The sequence below is a fragment of the Oncorhynchus nerka genome, linkage group LG5 (assembly GCF_034236695.1).
Source record: "Oncorhynchus nerka isolate Pitt River linkage group LG5, Oner_Uvic_2.0, whole genome shotgun sequence".
NCBI lineage: Eukaryota > Metazoa > Chordata > Actinopteri > Salmoniformes > Salmonidae > Oncorhynchus > Oncorhynchus nerka.
The window spans coordinates 10089230-10110986 of NC_088400.1; the positions used below are offsets into that span (position 1 = coordinate 10089230).

General features: G+C 48.9%; 1 protein-coding gene across 1 annotated transcript in view; it reads left to right on the forward strand.

The window, feature by feature from the left end:
• The window catches only part of glra1 (glycine receptor, alpha 1), a 121747-nt gene that overhangs the window by 70930 nt on the left and 29060 nt on the right, over positions 1-21757 (forward strand). The window lies entirely within an intron of this gene.

Below are 21757 nucleotides of genomic sequence, written 5' to 3' on the forward strand. Positions count from 1 at the left end.
TCTACATGGAATCTAAACAGAGACTGAAGGCCAGTCTAGATGGAATCTAAACAGAGACTGAAGGCCAGTCTACATGGAATCTAAACAGAGACTGAAGGCCAGTCTAGATGGAATCTAAACAGAGACTGAAGGCCAGTCTACATGGAATCTAAACAGAGACTGAAGGCCAGTCTAGATGGAATCTAAACGGAGACTGGGGGCCAGTCTAGATGGAATCTAAACAGAGACTGAAGGCCAGTCTAGATGGAATCTAAACGGAGACTGAAGGCCAGTCTAGATGGAATCTAAACGGAGACTGGGGGCCAGTCTAGAATCATCTAAAATAGAATAGAGCGTGAGGAAAACAACAAAGGATAAAATAAAATAAAGATATGATTTGATAATATATGATTTGATTGTATATGATTTGATATGATATGATTGTATATTCTTTGATTTGATATGATATGATTTGATGTGATTTGATGTGATTTTGTTATTTATTTTTTCTGAGGATTTTGTTTGTTGTGTTGTTGACATTGATTGATTAAATTGATATCTGGTGGCATTAAAATGTTGATTATTTTAAATATCATACCATCGCTCAGGAGAGGGTGACATCTGGAAATGACAGGCCAGCTGATGGATGGTGTCTGTCTCCTACCTCTAGAATCATGTTCTCTCAGACATAGACAGCCTTGACATGCTTGATGGCATGCTAAATCCCCTCCTTCCACACACACACACACACACACACACACACACACGCACACATTGAACACAGACACACTGAACACACACACACACAAATTGAACACACACACACTGAACACACACACGCACACACTGAACACACACAAATTGAACACACACACAAATTGAACACACACACACTGAACACACACACACTGAACATACACACTCTCTCTCTCTCTCTCTCTCTCTCGCTCTCCTCTCTCTGTCTATCACCCTCTCTCTCTGTCCCATCTCTCTTTTTTTCTCTCAAACCACTCCCTCCCTCTCCCCCCTCCCCTCTGTCCTGACTGTGGCCTATTATCTGTCCTGATTTGTCATAGACACTTGCTAAAAAACTTGAATGAGCAAACCTTCCTTCATGACCTGGCAACTGTAAAAGACACTTGGACCTTCTTTTTTTCAGTGTTATTGTTAATAAACATGCCCCCATAAAGAAAACGAGAATTAAAAACAGGTTCAGCCCCTGGTTCGACCGTGATCTGGCAGAGTTACTCCACCTCAACAACTCAATTTGGCCTAAGGCTCGGCACACACTTACTCAGGCTGACTGGCTCTCGTTCAGACAAATGAGAAATACATGTAAGTGCACTCAGGCTATCCAGAAGGCCAAAGTTATTTACTTTAAGGAGCAGTTCTCTCTCTCTGGGTCTAACCCTAAGAAGTTCTGGAAAACGTTTAAACCCTCCTCGTCACAGCTGCCCATGTCCCTTAATGTTGATCATGTGGTTGTTACTGACAAGAAGCACATGGCTGAGCTCTTTAATCACCACTTCATTAAGTCAGGATTCCATTTCGACTCAGCCATGCCTCCTTGCCCGCCCAACATTTCCTCATCTCCCACCCCTTCTAATGCGACTAGTCCCGATGCTCCTCTCTCTTTTTCCTCTGCCCCACTACAAAGTTTCTCCCTGCAGACGGTCACTGAGTCCGAGGTGCTAAAGGAGCTCCCGAAACTTGACCCCAAAAAAACATCTGGTTCAGATGGTTTAGACCCTTTCTTCTTTAAGGTTGCTGCCCCTATCATCACCAAGCTCATCTCTGACCTTTTTAACCTGTCTCTCCTCTTTGGGGAAGTTCCCATTGGTTGGAAGGCAGCCACGGTGCATCTTTTATTTCAAGGGGGAGATCAAGCTGATCCTAACTTGTTATAGGCCAATTTCTATTTTGCCCTATTTATCAAAATTTTTGGAAAAAACTTGTAAATAATCAACTGATTAGCTTTCTTGATGTGTATAGTATTCTCTCTGGTATGCAATCTGGTTTCCGCTGTCACGTCTACTCCTGCTCCTCCCCTCCGTTGTGCGACGTCGCTGGAGTACTAACCACCGGTTCTGGCACTCATCATTACGCACAGCTGGCACTCATCATTACGCACACCTGGCACTCATCATTACTCACTGCTGGCACTCATCATTACGCACACCTGACACTCATCATTACACACACCTGGCACTCATCATTACGCACAGCTGGCACTCATCATTACGCACAGCTGGCACTCATCATTACACACAGCTGGCACTCATCGTTATGATTCACACCTGACCTCATTACCTCCCCTTCATAGGTCCCTTACTTTTGTTCATTCCTCAGTTGGTATTGCACCTGTGTTCATGTTGCCTCGCTTCCTTTGCGCTGTCTTGTTTCATGTTTGTTGTTTTCATTAAACGTTTTACCTGCACCTGCTTCTCGACTCGCGGTGTCATCGTTACAGAATACCAACTCCAACAATGGAAAAAGCATGAAAATCTGATATCTCTCTGACGGTCGATGAACAGGGTTACCTTCTGCGTCGGCAGCATGACCAGCTGGCACAACTGAGGACGGCCATGGAAGAGGTCCTTCGCAGTTTGCAGCGTCTCAAACATTCCCGGGAGGCGCTGCATCCTACTAGTGGAGGATACTCTAGATCCAGCCTACCCAGTGAGCCAGCCCAACAGCCCATTCAGCAACACGCTCCGGTCAGCAATGCCCATTTATTCCTCCCAGAGAAATATGACGGTACCCCATCCAAATGACGTGGCTTCCTACTTCAGTGCTCCCTTTATTTTACACACCAGATGGGAGCCCCCACCACCGAGCTGTTTAAGGTTGCCACGGTTATTTCTCTGCTGACGGAGTGGGCATTGGAATGGGCTACGGCTGTCTGAGAGAGAGGAGAGGAGGAGCTAAATTCATATGAGGGGTTTATGGCTCTGTTTTAAATGTATCTTTGATCATCCCCCGGAGGGCAGAGAGGGAGGTGAGCATCTACTTCAATTACGACAGGGGGGTCAGACAGCTGCTGAGTACGCGCTCACCTTCCAGACAGTAGCAGCATCCAGTGGATGGAATGAACTGGCGCTTCGCACGCTATTAAGAAGAGGTTTGCGCAAGGAGGTCCAGACGGAACTGGCTTGCCGACACGTCAACCTTACCCTGGACGCACTCATTGCGATAGCCATCCGTCTGGATAACCTTCTCCGGGAGCGTCGGCATCTTCATCGCTTCTCTCCCTCCTTCAGGCGAATACTCGGAATCAGAGCCTGAACCCATGGAGATAGGGGTCACACACCTCCCCGCGGCGGCGTGCCGCAGATGGATACAACTGGGGCTCTGTATGTACTGTGGTCAAGGAGGGAATTTTATGGATTTCTTATGGATCAGACCCTTGCCTCCCTCTCTCAATATTACTTCATACCCGCTCTCCTCTACTTTTTCGGTGCAAGGTCTCGATTATCGGCCATCAGGATCCGGAACCATTACACACATCACTCAACCGCTCACCCCCACCGTGGAGTCCAATCATCAGGAAAATATTCTTCATCACCAGTGCACCAGTTCACAAGATCATCCTCTGCCTCCCTTGGCTTCAACACCATAACCCCACCATTTCATGGTCTAGGATGAGAATCACAGACTGGTCACCTAAATGCCGGAGAGCCTGCTTCCCTGTTTCCTGTGGTTCCACATCGTTTGAGAGGCCTTTGTTAGCCCTTCAGCATAACATCCCGGAGGTATACCACGATCTGATGGAGGTATTCTCCAAGACCCGGGCCACCTATCTCCCTCCTCATCACCCCTGGGACTGTGGCCATCGGCCTACTTGCTGATGCAACACCTCCACGCAGACGCATCTACCCTCTGTCAGTGGCTGAGACCCAGGCCATGGAGGATTACAATCAGTAGGCAGGGGTTCATCTGCACGTCCACTTCTCCTGCATTGGCTGGTTTCTTCTTCGTGGCCAAGAAGGATGGAGGATTACACCCTTGCATTGATTACAGAGGACTCAATGAAGTTACCAAGAAGTATTGGTACCCCCTCCCGTTGGTGCCATATGCCATCGAGCAACTCCACGGGGCCCGGTTCTGCACCAAACTGGACCTGCAGAGTGCCTACAATCGACAAGAAGGTAGATGCAGTCAGGTCATGGCCAGTCCCAACCACCATTAAAGGGTTACAACGTTTTTTGGGGTTTGTCAACTTCTACCGTCGTTTCATCAGGAATTTCAGCTTTGTTGCCACTCCTCTCACTTCTCTCCTTAAGGGCGGCCCCCATAGGTTGGTGTGGGGTCCAGCAGCCGATGAGGCCTTCCGTCTTCTCAAGGGACGTTTCACCTCTGCCCCATTGCTGAAACATCCAGATCCACGATATCCACGATATCCTTTGTGGTGGAGGTGGACGCTTCCAAGGTAGGCGCGGGGGCAATTTTGTCTCAACGACAGGGGAACCCGTGCGTTTTATTCTAAGAAAATGTCCCCTGCAGAAAGTAACTACGAAGTCGGCGATCGAGAGCTCCTGGCGGGTGAAGTTGGCATTAGAAGAGTGGAGACACTGGCTGTAGGGCGCCAAGGAACAATTCGTCATCCTCACCGACCACAGGAACCTGGAGTACATTTGGACAGCGAGGAGGCTGAATCCACGGCATGCAAGGTGGGACTTTTTCATCACAAGGTTTAACTTCACGCTAACCTATCACCCAGGCTCAAAGAACACCAAGGCCGATGCCTTGTCCCACCTCTATGATTTCAGGAGAGGGCCCTGAGAGGGCCCTGTCCTGTGAGCCTATAACCCATCCTCCCGAGTCGTAGCTCCTGTGGTCTGGGACATAGATGTGGAGATCCACCAGGCTCAAGAGAGGGAGCCCTGAACTGTCCTCCTGGGCGCACCTATGTTCCCACAGGGATAAGGGATCGGCTACTGACCTGGGCACACACAGCTGTCGTTGCTGGACATCCAGGTATTTCTCGCACCATCCATTCCGTCGCTGAGAAATACTGGTGGCCCACCTTGGCGCAGGATGTCACTCGTTATGCCGCCCATTGTCAAAAAGAACAGGCAGACCGCCACTGCAGTGAGACCCCTGTGTTCCACACTGGGATCGTGTCTGGCTTTCTACCAGGAACCTCCCACTCTGCCTGCCCTGCAAGAAACTAAGCCCCCGGTTTGTGGGGCCATTCAAGGTTCTCCAGAGGGTCAACGAGGTGACGTATTGGTTACAACTGCCCAGTCACTACCATATCTCACCCTCGTTTCATGTCTCCCTTCTCAGGCCAGTGGTTCCTGGTCCCCTAGCTAATGCTGTCCCCACGACACAACACCAACACCCCTGGACATCGAGGGCAGTCCGGAGTATGCTTTCAGATCTCTGCTGGACTCTCGGTGCCGTGGGGGTCAGCTCCAGTATCTGGTGGACTGCAAGGGGTCTGAGGAGCAGTGTTGGGTTCCGGTGGAGTACATTCTGGATCTCAACATCTTCTGTGATTTCCACCTTCGCTACCCGGATCGACCCGCTCCTCGTCCCGAGGTCGTCCACCTAGTCGGCCACGTCCTGCGGCCGTGCATCAGAGGGGGGGGGGTCATGTCACGTCTGCTCCTCCCTTCTGGCGTGCGACATTGCCGGAATACTAAGCACCAGTCTTGGGAATCCTCACGCGCACCTGGCATCCATCATTACACGCACCTGGCATCCATCATTACATGCACCTGGCATCCATCATTACGGACACCTGGCATCCATCATTACATGCACTTGGCATCCATCATTATGGACACCTGGCACTCATCGTTATGATGAGACACCTGGACCTCATTTCTTCCTCTGTATAGGTCCCTTCATTTTGTTCTTCAGTTGGTTTTGTACCTGTGTTCATGTTACCTTGCTTCTGTTACAGTGTCTTGTTTCATGTTTCAACCTACGTTCCTGTAGGTTCATGCTCTACAACATCCGCAGAGTACGACCCTGCCTCACACAGGAAGCGGCGCAGGTCCTAATCCAGGCACTTGTCATCTCCCGTCTGGATTACTGCAACTCGCTGTTGGCTGGGCTCCCTGCCTGTGCCATTAAACCCCTACAACTCATCCAGAACGCCGCAGCCCGTCTGGTGTTCAACCTTCCCAAGTTCTCTCACGTCACCCCGCTCCTCCGCTCCCTCCACTGGCTTCCAGTTGAAGCTCGCATCCGCTACAAGACCATGGTGCTTGCCTACGGAGCTGTGAGGGGAACGGCACCTCAGTACCTCCAGGCTCTGATCAGGCCCTACACCCAAACAAGGGCACTGCGTTCATCCACCTCTGGCCTGCTCGCCTCCCTACCACTGAGGAAGTACAGTTCCCGCTCAGCCCAGTCAAAACTGTTCGCTGCTCTGGCCCCCCAATGGTGGAACAAACTCCCTCACGACGCCAGGACAGCGGAGTCAATCACCACCTTCCGGAGACACCTGAAACCCCACCTCTTTAAGGAATACCTAGGATAGGATAAAGTAATCCCTCTCACCCCCCCTCCCCCTGAAAAGATTTAGATGCACTACTGTTCCACTGGAGGTCATAAGGTGAATGCACCAATTTGTAAGTCGCTCTGGATAAGAGCGTCTGCTAAATGACTTAAATGTAAATGTAATGTTTGTTGTTTTCATTAAACGTTTTACCTGCACCTGCTTCTCGACTCACGGCGTCATCGTTACATCCACTCACGTTATGGACGTTATGGATTTTAATGCCAGCAGCATACCACCCTGCATACCACTGCTGGCTTGCTTCTGAAGCTAAGCAGGGTTGGTCCTGGTCTGTTCCTGGATGGGAGACCAGATGCTGCTGGAATTGGTGTTGGAGGGCCAGTAGGAGGCACTCTTTCCTCTGTTCTAAAAAAAAATTCCCAATACCCCTAGGGCAGGGATTGACACTGCCCTGTGTATGGGATGGGACGTTAAACAGGTGTCTTGACTCTGAGGTCAGTAAAGATCCCATGGCACTTATTGTAAGAGTAGGGGTGTTAACCCCGGTGTCCTGGCTAAATTCCCAATCTGGCCCTTAAACCATCACGGTCACCTAATAATCCCCAGTTTACAATTGGCTCATTCATCCCCCTCCTCTCCCCTGTAACTATTCCCCAGGTCGTTGCTGCAAATGAGAATGTGGTCTCAGTCAACTTACCTGGAAAAATAACGGATAAAAAAATGTGTCACTGCAACCTTAAAGGTCCTAAATTATATCAACATTGCCCTTGATTCTAAGCAATGTTGTGCTGCTATTTTGATTGACTTGGCCAAAGCTTTTGATAGATGATCTTTACCATTCAGCCATCAGATTTGCCACCAATGCTCCTTATAGGACACATCACTGTACTCTATACTCCTCTGTAAACTGGTCATCTCTGTATACCCGTTGCAAGACCCACTGGTTGATGCTTATTTATAAAACCCTCACTCCCCCCTATCTGAGATACCTATTGCTGACCTCATCCTCCACAACACCCGTTCTGCCAGTCACATTCTGTTAAAGGTCCCCAAAGCACACACATCTCTGGGTCGGTGCTCTTTTCAGTTCGCTGCAGCTAGAGACTGGAACGAGCTGCGAAAAACACTCAAATTGAAGGGTTTTATCTCCATCTCTTCATTCAAAGACTCAAACATGGACACTCTTACTGACAGTTGTTGCTGCTTCGCGTGATGTATTTTTGCCTATACCTTCTTGCCCTTTGTGCTGTTTTCTGTGCCAATAATGTTTTGTGCTGCTACAATGTTGTGCTGCTGCTATGTTGTGTTGCTACCATGTTGTTGTCATGCTGTGTTGCTACCATGTTGTTGTCATGTGTTGCTGCCATGCTATGCTGTTGTCTTAGGTCTCTCTTTATGTAATGTTGTGGTGTCTCTCTGGTCGTGATGTGTGTTTTTTCCTATATTTTTATTTTTAATCCCAGCCCCCGTCCCGCACGAGGCCTTTTGGTAGGCCGTCATTGTAAATAATAATTTGTTCTTAATTAACTGACTTGCCTAGTTAAATAAAGGTGAAATAAATCAAATCCAATATTATTCACCAGCCATGCTGCACCATGTGTATGTGATAATCTGCTCCTCAATCAAGCACAAACTTTACATTTGTCTCAAGTTTACTAGCAGCAATCTAGTGATTTGAGGAGAGACGATTCCTCGGCCCCACTGTGTCCTTCCTTCAGCGTTCATTCTTTGTCCTGTTTATATCCCTTCCCCCCTTTCCCTAGTCCCTTCCCCCCTTTCCCTAGTCCCTTCCCCCTTTCCCTAGTCCCTTCCCCCTTTCCCTAGTCCCTTCCCCCTTTCCCTAATCCCTTCCCCCTTTCCCTAGTCCATGTAGGTTGGTTCAGACCACATGTAATGTCCCCTTCCCCCTTTCCCTAGTCCATGTAGATTGGTTCAGACCACATGTAATGTCCCCTTCCCCCTTTTCCCTAGTCCCTTCCCCCTTTCCCTAGTCCCTTCCCCCTTTCCCTAGTCCATGTAGGTTGGTTCAGACCACATGTAATGTCCCTTCCCCCTTTCCCTAGTCCATGTAGGTTGGTCCAGACCACATGTAATGTCCCATGTAATGTCCCCCCTTTCCCTAGTCCATGTAGGTTGGTCCAGACCACATGTAATGTCCCTTCCCCCTTTCCCTAGTCCATGTAGGTTGGTTCAGACCACATGTAATGTCCCCTTCCCCCTTTCCCTAGTCCCTTCCCCCTTTCCCTAGTCCCTTCCCCCTTTCCCTAGTCCATGTAGGTTGGTTCAGACCACATGTAATGGCCCCTTCCCCCTTTCCCTAGTCCATGTAGATTGGTTCAGACCACATGTAATGTCCCCTTCCCCCTTTCCCTAGTCCATGTAGGTTGGTTCAGACCACATGTAATGTCCCCTTTCCCTAGTCCATGTAGATTGGTTCAGACCACATGTAATGTCCCTTCCCCCCTTTCCCTAGTCCATGTAGGTTGGTTCAGACCACATGTAATGTCCCTTTCCCCCTTTCCCTAGTCCATGTAGATTGGTTCAGACCACATGTAATGTCCCTTCCCCCCTTTCCCTAGTCCATGTAGATTGGTTCAGACCACATGTAATGTCCCTTCCCCCTTTCCCTAGTCCATGTAGATTGGTTCAGACCACATGTAATGTCCCCTCCCCCCTTTACCTAGTCCATGTAGATTGGTTCAGACCACATGTAATGTCCCCTTCCCCCCTTTCCCTAGTCCATGTAGATTGGTTCAGACCACATGTAATGTCCCTTCCACTCTTTCCCTAGTCCATGTAGATTGGTTCAGACCACATGTAATGTCCCTTCCCCCCTTTCCCTAGTCCATGTAGATTGGTTCAGACCACATGTAATGTCCCTTCCCCCCTTTCCCTAGTCCATGTAGATTGGTTCAGACCACATGTAATGTCCCCTTTCCCCCTTTCCCTAGTCCATGTAGATTGGTTCAGACCACATGTAATGTCCCTTCCCCCCTTTCCCTAGTCCATGTCCATGATTGGTTCAGACCACACGTAATGTCCCCTTCCCCCTTTCCCTAGTCCATGTAGATTGGTTCAGACCACATGTAATGTCCCCTTCCCCCTTTCCTAGTCCATGTAGGTTGGTTCAGACCACATGTAATGTCCCTTCCCCCTTTCCCTAGTCCATGTAGATTGGTTCAGACCACATGTAATGTCCCTTCCCCCTTTCCTAGTCCATGTAGGTTGGTTCAGACCACACGTAATGTCCCCTTTCCCTAGTCGATGTAGATTGGTTCAGACCACATGTAATGTCCCTTCCCCCTTTCCCTAGTCCATGTAGTCCAGGTTGGTTCAGACCACATGTAATGTCCCTTTCCCCTTTCCCTAGTCCATGTAGATTGGTTCAGACCACATGTAATGTCCCCTTCCCCCTTTCCCTAGTCCATGTAGATTGGTTCAGACCACATGTAATGTCCCTTCCCCCTTTCCTAGTCCATGTAGATTGGTTCAGACCACATGTAATGTCCCTTCCCCCTTTCCTAGTCCATGTAGGTTGGTTCAGACCACATGTAATGTCCCTTCCCCCTTTCCCTAGTCCATGTAGATTGGTTCAGACCACATGTCCCCTGTAATGTCCCCCCCCCCCTTTCCTAGTCCATGTAGATTGGTTCAGACCACATGTAATGTCCCTTCCCCCTTTCCCCCCTAGTCCATGTAGATTGGTTCAGACCACATGTAATGTCCCCTCCCCCTTTACCTAGTCCATGTAGATTGGTTCAGACCACATGTAATGTCCCCTTCCCCCTTTCCCTAGTCCATGTAGATTGGTTCAGACCACATGTAATGTCCCCCCCTTCCACCCTTTCCCTAGTCCATGTAGATTGGTTCAGACCACATGTAATGTCCCTTCCCCCTTTCCCTAGTCCATGTAGATTGGTTCAGACCACATGTAATGTCCCTTCCCCCTTTCCTAGTCCATGTAGATTGGTTCAGACCACATGTAATGTCCCCTTTCCCCCTTTCCCTAGTCCATGTAGATTGGTTCAGACCACATGTAATGTCCCTTCCCCCTTTCCCTAGTCCATGTAGATTGGTTCAGACCACACGTAATGTCCCCTTCCCCCTTTCCCTAGTCCATGTAGATTGGTTCAGACCACATGTAATGTCCCTTCCCCCTTTCCCTAGTCCATGTAGGTTGGTTCAGACCACATGTAATGTCCCCTTCCCCCTTTCCCTAGTTCAGACCCATGTAATGTCCCTTCCCCCTTTCCTAGTCCATGTAGATTGGTTCAGACCACATGTAATGTCAGACCACATGTAATGTCCCTTCCCCCTTTCCCTAGTCCATGTAGATTGGTTCAGACCACATGTAATGTCCCTTTCCCTAGTCCATGTAGATTGGTTCAGACCACATGTAATGTCCCTTCCCCCTTTCTAGTCCATGTATTGGTTCACATGTAATGTCCCTTCCCCCCTTTCCCTAGTCCATGGTTGGTTCAGACCACATGTAATGTCCCTTTCCCCCTTTCCCTAGTCCATGTAGATTGGTTCAGACCACATGTAATGTCCCTTCCCCCTTTCCCTAGTCCATGTAGATTGGTTCAGACCACATGTAATGTCCCTTCCCCCCTTTCCCTAGTCCATGTAGATTGGTTCAGACCACATGTAATGTCCCTTCCCCCTTTCCCTAGTCCATGTAGATTGGTTCAGACCCCCTTTCCCCCCCTAGTCCATGTAGATTGGTTCAGACCACATGTAATGTCCCTTCCCCCTTTCCCTAGTCCATGTAGATTGGTTCAGACCACATGTAATGTCCCTTCCCCCTTTCCCTAGTCCATGTAGATTGGTTCAGACCACATGTAATGTCCCTTTCCCCCTTTCCCTAGTCCATGTAGATTGGTTCAGACCACATGTAATGTCCCTTCCCCCTTTCCCTAGTCCATGTAGATTGGTTCAGACCAGTCCATGTAGATTGTCCCATGTAATGTCCCCTTCCCCCTTTCCCTAGTCCATGTAGATTGGTTCAGACCACATGTAATGTCCCCTTCCCCCTTTCCCTAGTCCTAGTCCATGTAGATTGGTTCAGACCACATGTAATGTCCCTTCCCCCTTTCCCCTAGTCCATGTAGATTGGTTCAGACCACATGTAATGTCCCTTCCCCCTTTCCCTAGTCCATGTAGATTGGTTCAGACCACATGTAATGTCCCTTCCCCCTTTCCTAGTCCTTCAGACCACCCCTTTCCCTAGTCCATGTAGATTGGTTCAGACCACATGTAATGTCCCTTCCCCCTTTCCCTAGTCCATGTAGGTTGGTTCAGACCACATGTAATGTCCCCTTCCCCCTTTCCCTAGTCCATGTAGATTGGTTCAGACCAGTCCATGTAGATTGGTCAGACCACATGTAATGTCCCTTCCCCCTTTCCCTAGTCCATGTAGATTGGTTCAGACCACATGTAATGTCCCTTCCCCCTTTCCCTAGTCCATGTAGATTGGTTCAGACCACATGTAATGTCCCTTCCCCCTTTCCCTAGTCCATGTAGATTGGTTCAGACCACATGTAATGTCCCCATGTAGGTTGGTCCAGACCACATGTAATGTCCCCTTTCCCTAGTCCATGTAGATTGGTTCAGAGTCCCACATGTAATGTCCCCTTCCCCCTTTCCCTAGTCCATGTAGATTGGTTCAGACCACATGTAATGTCCCCTTCCCCCCCTTTCCCTAGTCCTTGGTCCCCCTTTCCCTAGTCCATGTAGATTGGTTCAGACCACATGTAATGTCCATGTAGATTGGTTCAGACCACATGTAATGTCCCTTCCCCTTTCCTAGTCCATTCCCCCCTGTCCCTTTCCCCCTTTCCCTAGTCCATGTAGATTGGTTCAGACCACATGTAATGTCCCTTCCCCCTTTCCCTAGTCCATGTAGATTGGTTCAGACCACATGTAATGTCCCTTCCCCTTTCCCTAGTCCATGTAGATTGGTTCAGACCACATGTAATGTCCCTTCCCCCTTTCCCTAGTCCATGTAGATTGGTTCAGACCACATGTAATGTCCCTTCCCCCTTTCCTAGTCCATGTAGATTGGTTCAGACCACATGTAATGTCCCTTCCCCCTTTCCCTAGTCCCCTTCCATGTAATGTCCCCTTCCCTTTCCCTAGTCCATGTAGATTGGTTCAGACCACATGTCCCTTCCCCCTTCCCTAGTCCAATGTTCAGACCACATGTAATGTCCCTTCCCCCTTTCCTAGTCCATGTAGATTGGTTCAGACCACATGTAATGTCCCCTTCCCCCTTTCCCTAGTCCATGTAGATTGGTTCAGACCACATGTAATGTCCCTTCCCCCTTTCCCCTAGTCCATGTAGATTAGTTCCATGTAATGTCCCTTCCCCTTTCCTAGTCCATTAGATTGGTTCAGACCACATGTAATGTCCCTTCCCCCTTTCCCTAGTCCATGTAGTTGGTTCAGACCATGTCCCTTCCCCCTTTCCCTAGTCCACAGACCACACATGTAATGTCCCTTCTTTCCCTTGTCAGACCACATGTAATGTCCCCTTCCCCTTTCCCTAGTCCATGTAGATTGGTTCAGACCACATGTAATGTCCCCTTCCCCCTTTCCCCCTTCCCCCCCCTAGTCCATGTAGATTGGTTTGGTTCCATGTAGATTGGTTCAGACCACATGTAATGTCCCTTCCCCCTTTCCCTAGTCCATGTAGATTGGTTCAGACCACATGTAATGTCCCTTCCCCCTTTCCCTAGTCCATGTAGATTGGTTCAGACCACATGTAATGTCCCCTTCCCCCTTTCCCTAGTCCATGTAGATTGGTTCAGACCACATGTAATGTCCCTTCCCCCTTTCCCTAGTCCATGTAGATTGGTTCAGACCACATGTAATGTCCCTTCCCCTTTCCTAGTCCATGTAGATTGGTTCAGACTAGTCCATGTAATTGGTTCAGACCACATGTAATGTCCCCTTCCCCCTTTCCCTAGTCCATGTAGATTGGTTCAGACCACATGTAATGTCCCTTCCCCTTTCCCTAGTCCATGTAGATTGGTTCAGACCACATGTAATGTCCCTTCCCCCTTTCCCTAGTCCATGTAGGTGACCACATGTAATGTTTCTATGTGAGATTGGTTCAGACCACATGTAATGTCCCTTCCCCCTTTCCCTAGTCCATGTAGATTGGTTCAGACCACATGTAATGTCCCTTCCCCCTTTCCTAGTCCATGTAGATTGGTTCCATGTCCCTTCCCCCTTTCCTAGTCCATTGGTTCAGACCACATGTAATGTCCCCTTCCCCCTTTCCCTAGTCCATGGTTCAGACCACAATGTCCCTTCCCCCTTTCCCTAGTCCATGTAGATTGGTTCAGACCACATGTAATGTCCCTTCCCCCTTTCCCTAGTCCATGTAATGTCAGACCACATGTAATGTCCCCTTTCCCCCTTCCCCCTGGTTCCTAGTCCCTTCCCCCTTTCCATGTAGATTGGTTCAGACCACATGTAATGTCCCCTTCCCCCTTTCCCTAGTCCATGTAGATTGGTTCAGACCACATGTAATGTCCCTTTCCCCCTTTCCCTAGTCCATGTAGATTGGTTCAGACCATGTAATGTCCCCTTCCCCCTTTCCCTAGTCCATGTAGATTGGTTCAGACCACATGTAATGTCCCTTCCCCTTTCCCTAGTCCATGTAGATTGGTTCAGACCACATGTAATGTCCCTTCCCCTTTCCCTAGTCCATGTAGATTGGTTCAGACCACATGTAATGTCCCCTTCCCCCTTCCCTAGTCCATGTAGATTGGTTCAGACCACATGTAATGTCCCCCTTCCCCTTTCCCTAGTCCATGTAGATTGGTTCAGACCACATGTAATGTCCCTTCCCCCTTTCCCTAGTCCATGTAGATTGGTTCAGACCACATGTAATGTCCCTTCCCCCCTTTCCCTAGTCCATGTAGGTTGGTTCAGACCCATGTAATGTCCCCTTCCCCTTTTCCCTAGTCCATGTAGATTGGTTCAGACCACATGTAATGTCCCTTCCCCCTTTCCCTAGTCCATGTAGGTTGGTTCAGACCACATGTAATGTCCCCATGTAGGTTGGTTCAGACCACCCCTTTCCCTAGTCCATGTAGATTGGTTCAGACCACATGTAATGTCCCTTCCCCCCTTTCCCCCCTAGTCCATGTAGATTGGTTCAGACCACATGTAATGTCCCCTTCCCCCCTTTCCCTAGTCCATGTAGATTGGTTCAGACCACATGTAGATGTCCCATGTAATTCCCCCTTTCCCTAGTCCATGTAGATTGGTTCAGACCACATGTAATGTCCCTTCCCCCTTTCCCTAGTCCATGTAGATTGGTTCAGACCACACGTAATGTCCCCTTCCCCCTTTCCCTAGTCCATGTAGATTGGTTCATGTAATGTCCCTTCCCCCTTTCCCTAGTCCATGTAGATTGGTTCAGACCACATGTAATGTCCCTTCCCCCTTTCCCTAGTCCATGTAGATTGGTTCAGACCACATGTAATGTCCTAGTCCATGTAGATTGGTTCAGACCCATGTAATGTTTCCCCCTTTCCTAGTCCATGTAGATTGGTTCAGACCACATGTAATGTCCCTTCCCCCTTTCCCTAGTCCATGTAGATTGGTTCAGACCACATGTCCCTTCCCCCTTTCCCTAGTCCATGTAGATTGGTTCAGACCACATGTAATGTCCCCTTCCCCCTTTCCTAGTCCATGTAGATTGGTTCAGACCACATGTAATGTCCCCTTCCCCCTTTCCCTAGTCCATGTAGATTGGTTCAGACCACATGTAATGTCCCTTCCCCCCTTTCCCTAGTCCATGTAGATTGGTTCAGACCACATGTAATGTCCCCTTTCCCTAGTCCATGTAGATTGGTTCAGACCACATGTAATGTCCCTTCCCCCCTTTCCTAGTCCATGTAGATTAGTTCAGACCACATGTAATGTCCCTTCCCCCCTTTCCCTAGTCCATGTAGATTGGTTCAGACCACATGTAATGTCCCCTTCCCCCTTCCCCCTTTCCCTAGTCCATGTAGATTGGTTCAGACCCATGTAATGTCCCCTTCCCCCTTTCCCTAGTCCATGTAGATTGGTTCAGATGTACGTCCCTTCCCCCCTTCCCAGTCCATGTAGATTGGTCCCCTTCCCCCTTTCCCCTAGTCCATAGTAGATTGGTTCAGACCACATGTAATGTCCCTTCCCCCTTTCCCTAGTCCATGTAGATTGGTTCAGACTTTCCCTAGTCCAGTCCCCTTCCCTAGTCCATGTAATGTTCCCTTCCCTTCCCCCTTTCCTAGTCCATGTAGATTGGTTCAGACCATGTAATGTCCCCTTCCCCCTTCCCTAGTCCATGTAGATTGGTTCAGACCACATGTAATGTCCCCTTCCCCCTTTCCCTAGTCCATGTAGATTGGTTCAGACCACATGTAATGTCCCCTTCCCCCTTTCCTAGTCCATGTAGATTGGTTCAGACCACATGTAATGTCCCTTCCCCCCCCCTTTCCCTAGTCCATGTAGATTGGTTCAGACCACATGTAATGTCCCTTCCCCCTTTCCTAGTCCATGTAGGTTGGTTCAGACCACATGTAATGTCCCTTCCCCCTTTCCCTAGTCCATGTAGATTGGTTCAGACCACATGTAATGTCCCCTTTCCCTAGTCCATGTAGATTGGTTCAGACCCCCCTTTCCCTAGTCCATGTAGATTGGTTCAGACCACATGTAATGTCCCCTTCCCCCCTTTCCCTAGTCCATGTAGATTGGTTCAGACCTAGTCCATGTAATGTCCCTTCCCCCCTTTCCCTAGTCCATGTAGATTGGTTCAGACCACATGTAATGTCCCTTCCCCCCCTTTCCCTAGTCCATGTAGATTGGTTCAGACCACATGTAATGTCCCTTCCCCCTTTCCCTAGTCCATGTAGATTGGTTCAGACCACATGTAATGTCCCCCCCTAGTCCCCCTCCCTTCCTAGTCCATGTAGATTGGTTCAGACCACATGTAATGTCCCTTCCCCCCTTTCCTAGTCCATGTAGATTGGTTCAGACCACATGTAATGTCCCCTTTCAGTCCCCCTTTCCCTAGTCCATGTAGATTGGTTCAGACCACATGTAATGTAAGTCCATGTAGATTGGTTCCCTGTCCCTTCCCCCCTTTCCCTAGTCCATGTAGATTGGTTCAGACCACATGTAATGTCCCCTTCCCCCTTTCCCTAGTCCATGTAGATTGGTTCAGACCACATGTAATGTCCCCTTCCCCCTTTTTCCCTAGTCCATGTCCAGATTGGTTCAGACCACATGTAATGTCCCTTCCCCCTTTCCCTAGTCCATGTAGATTGGTTCAGACCACATGTAATGTCCCCCCTTCCCTAGTCCCTTTCCCTAGTCCCCTTTCCATCCATGTAGATTGGTTCAGACCACATGTAATGTCCCTTCCCCCTTTCCCTAGTCCATGTAGATTGGTTCAGACCACATGTAATGTCCCCTTCCCCCTTTCTAGTCCATGTAGTCCATGTAAGATTGGTTCAGACCACATGTAATGTCATGTAATGTCCCTTCCCCCCTTTCCCTAGTCCATGTAGATTGGTTCAGACCACATGTAATGTCCCTTCCCCCCTTTCCTAGTCCATGTAGATTGGTTCAGACCACATGTAATGTCCCTTCCCCCTTTCCTAGTCCATGTAGATTGGTTCAGACCACATGTAATGTCCCCCCTTTCCTTCCATGTAGATTGGTTCAGACCACATGTAATGTTTCCCCCCCTTTCCCTAGTCCATGTAGATTGGTTCAGACCACATGTAATGTCCCTTCCCCCTTTCCCTAGTCCATGTAGATTGGTTCAGACACATGTAATGTCCCCCCTTTCCCTAGTCCATGTAGATTGGTTCAGACCACATGTAATGTCCCTTCCCCTTTCCCTAGTCCATGTAGATTGGTTCAGACCACATGTAATGTCCCTTCCCCCTTTCCCTAGTCCATGTAGATTGGTTCAGACCACATGTAATGTCCCCTTCCCCTTTCCCTAGTCCATGTAGATTGGTTCAGACCACATGTAATGTCCCCTTCAGACCCCTTTCCCTAGTCCATGTAGGTTGGTTCAGACCTACATGTAATGTTCAGACCACCCTTCCCCCTTTCCCTAGTCCATGTAGATTGGTTCAGACCACATGTAATGTCCCTTCCCCCTTTTCCTAGTCCATGTAGATTGGTTCAGACCACATGTAATGTCCCTTCCCCCCTTTCCCTAGTCCATGTAGATTGGTTCAGACCACATGTAATGTCCCCTTCCCCCTTTCCCTAGTCCATGTAGATTGGTTCAGACCACATGTAATGTCCCTTCCCCCTTTCCCTAGTCCATGTAGATTGGTTCAGACCACATGTAATGTCCCTTCCTTTCCCTAGTCCATGTAGATTGGTTCAGACCACATGTAATGTCCCTTCCCCCCTTTCCTAGTCCATGTAGATTGGTTCAGACCTAGTCCATGTAGATTGGTTCAGACCACATGTAATGTCTCTTCCCCCTTTCCCTAGTCCATGTAATGTCCCTTCCCCTTTCCCTAGTCCATGTAGATTGGTTCAGACCACATGTAATGTCCCTTCCCCCTTTCCCTAGTCCATGTAGATTGGTTCAGACCCATGTAATGTCCCTTCCCCCTTTCCTAGTCCATGTAGATTGGTTCAGACCACATGTAATGTCCCTTCCCCCTTTCCCTAGTCCATGTAGATTGGTTCAGACCACATGTAATGTCCCTTCCCCCTTTCCCTAGTCCATGTAGATTGGTCATGTAATGTCCCTTCCCCCCTTTCCCTAGTCCATTGGTTCAGACCACATGTAATGTCCCCTTCCCCCTTTCCCTAGTCCATGTAGATTGGTTCAGACCACATGTAATGTCCCCTTCCCCTTTCCCTAGTCCATGTAGATTGGTTCAGACCACATGTAATGTCCCCTTCCCCCTTCCCTAGTCCATGTAGATTGGTTCAGACCACATGTAATGTCCCCCTTCCCCCTTTCCCTAGTCCATGTAGATTGGTTCAGACCCATGTAATGTCCCTTCCCCCCTTTCCCTAGTCCATGTAGATTGGTTCAGACCACAGACCAGTCCATGTAGATTGTAATGTCCCCTTTCCCCTTTCCCTAGTCCATGTAGATTGGTTCAGACCACATGTAATGTCCCCCCCCTTCCATGTAGGTTGGTTCAGACCCATGTAATGTTTCCCCCCCTAGTCCCTATTGGTTCAGACCACATGTAATGTCCCCTTCCCCCTTTCCTAGTCCATGTAGATTGGTTCAGACCACATGTAATGTCCCCCTTCCCCCCTTTCCTAGTCCTATTGGTTCCATGTAATGTCCCTTCCCCCTTTCCTAGTCCATTGGTTCAGACCACATGTAATGTCCCTTCCCCCCTTTCCCTAGTCCATGTAGATTGGTTCAGATGTCCCTTCCCCTTTCCTAGTCCATGTAATGTCATGTAATGTCCCTTCCCCCTTTCCCTAGTCCATGTAGATTGGTTCAGACCACATGTAATGTCCCTTCCCCCCTTTCCCTAGTTCCATGTAGATTGGTTCAGACCACATGTAATGTCCCTTCCCCCCTTTCCCTAGTCCATGTAGGTTGGTTCAGACCACATGTAATGTCCCCTTCCCCCCTTTCCCTAGTCCATAGTCCATGTAGGTTGGTTCAGACCACATGTAATGTCCCCCTTCCCCCTTTCCCTAGTCCATGTAGATTGGTTCAGACCCATGTAATGTCCTTCCTTCCCAGTCCATGTAATGTCCCCTTCCCCCTTTCCTAGTCCATGTAGATTGGTTCAGACCACATGTAATGTCCCCTTCCCCCTTTCCCTAGGTTGGTCCATGTCCCCCTTTCCCTAGTCCAGATTGGTTCAGACCAGACACATGTAATGTCCCCTTCCCCTTTCCCTAGTCCATGTAGATTGGTTCAGACCACATGTAATGTCCCCCTTCCCCCTTTCCCCCCCTAGTCCATGTAGGTTGGTTCAGACCACATGTAATGTCCCCTTCCCCCTTTCCCTAGTCCATGTAGATTGGTTCAGACCACATGTAATGTCCCTTCCCCCTTTCCCTAGTCCAGATTGTTCAGACCACATAATGGTCCATGTAGATTGGTTCAGACCACATGTAATGTCTTTCCCTTCCCCCATGTAATGTTTCCCTAGTCCATGTAGTCCATTGGTTCAGATGTCCCCTTTCCCCCCCTTTCCTAGTCCATGGTTAATGTCCCCTTCCCCCTTTCCCTAGTCCATGTAGATTGGTTCAGACCACATGTAATGTCCCTTCCCCCTTTCCTAGTCCATGTAGATTGGTCAGACCCATGTCCCTTCCCCCTTTCCCTAGTCCATGTAGATTGGTTTCAGAGTCCCAGACCACATGTAATGTCCCTTCCCCCCCTTTCCTAGTCCATGTAGATTTCCCTTTCCCTAGTCCATGTAGATTGGTTCAGACCACATGTAATGTCCCCTTCCCTTTCCCTAGTCCATGTAGATTGGTTCAGACCACATGTAATGTCCCCTTCCCTTCCCTTTCCCTAGTCCATGTCCAGAGGTTGGTTCAGACCCATGTAATGTCCCTTCCCCCCTTTCCCTAGTCCATGAGATTGGTTCAGACCATGTAATGTCCCTTCCCCCCTTTCCCTAGTCCATGTAGATTGGTTCAGACCACATGTAATGTCCCCTTCCCCCTTTCCCTAGTCCATGTAGATTGGTTCAGACCACATGTAATGTCCCCTTCCCCCTTTCCCTAGTCCATGTAGATTGGTTCAGACCCATGTCCATGTAGATTGGTTCAGACCACATGTAATGTCCCCTTCCCCCTTTCCCTAGTCCATGTAGATTGGTTCAGACCACATTGGTTCCCAGTCCATGTAGATTGGTTCAGACATGTAATGTCCCTTCCCCTTTCCCTAGTCCATGTAGATTGGTTCAGACCACATGTAATGTCCCTTCCCCCTTTCCTAGTCCTATTGGTTCCTTCCCCTTTCCTAGTCCATGTAGATTGGTTCAGACCACATGTAATGTCCCCTTCCCCCTTTCCCTAGTCCATGTAGATTGGTTCAGACCACATGTAATGTCCCCTTTTCCCTAGTCCATGTAGATTGGTTCAGACCACATGTAATGTCCCTTCCCCCTTTCCCTAGTCCATGTAGATTGGTTCAGACCACATGTAATGCCCCTTCCCCCCTTTCCCTAGTCCATGTAGATTGGTTCAGACCACATGTAATGTCCCCTTTCCTAGTCCATGTAGATTGGTTCAGACCACATGTAATGTCCCTTCCCCCTTTCCCTAGTCCATGTAGATTGGTTCAGACCACATGTAATGTCCCTTCCCCCTTTCCCTAGTCCATGTAGATTGGTTCAGACCACATGTAATGTCCCTTCCCCCCTTTCCCTAGTCCATGTAGATTGGTTGGTTCAGACCACATGTAATGTCCCCTTCCCCCCTTTCCTAGTCCATGTAGATTGGTTCAGACACATCCCCTTCCCTATTCCATAATGTCAGACCCTATGTCCCCCCCTTTCCCTAGTCCATGTAGATTGGTTCAGACCACATGTAATGTCCCTTCCCCCTTTCCCTAGTCCATGTAGATTGGTTCAGACCACATGTAATGTCCCCTTCCCCCTTTCCCTAGTCCATGTAGATTGGTTCAGACCACATGTAATGTCCCTAGTCCCTTCATGTAATGTCCCCTTTCCCTAGTCCATGTAGATTGGTTCAGACCACATGTAATGTCCCCTTCCCCCTTTCCCTAGTCCATGTAGATTGGTTCAGACCACATGTAATGTCCCCTTCCCCCTTTCCCTAGTCCATGTAGATTGGTTCAGACCACATGTAATGTCCCTTCCCCCTTTCCTAGTCCATGTAGATTGGTTCAGACCACATGTCCAATGTAGATTGTCCCCTTCCCCCTTTCCCTAGTCCATGTAGGTTGGTTCAGACCACATGTAATGTCCCTTCCCCTTTCCTAGTCCATGTAGATTGGTTCAGACCACATGTAATGTCCCCTTCCCCCCTTTCCTAGTCCATGTAGATTGGTTCAGACCACATGTAATGTCCCTTCCCCCTTTCCCATGTGCGTCCCCTAGTCCATGTAGATTGGTTCAGACCACATGTAATGTCCCTTCCCCCTTTCCCTAGTCCATGTAGATTGGTTCAGACCACATGTAATGTCCCCTTCCCCCTTTCCTAGTCCATGTAGATTGGTTCAGACCCATGTAATGTCCCCCTTCCCCCTTTCCCTAGTCCATGTAGATTGGTTCAGACCACATGTAATGTCCTTCCCCCTTTCCCTAGTCCATGTAGATT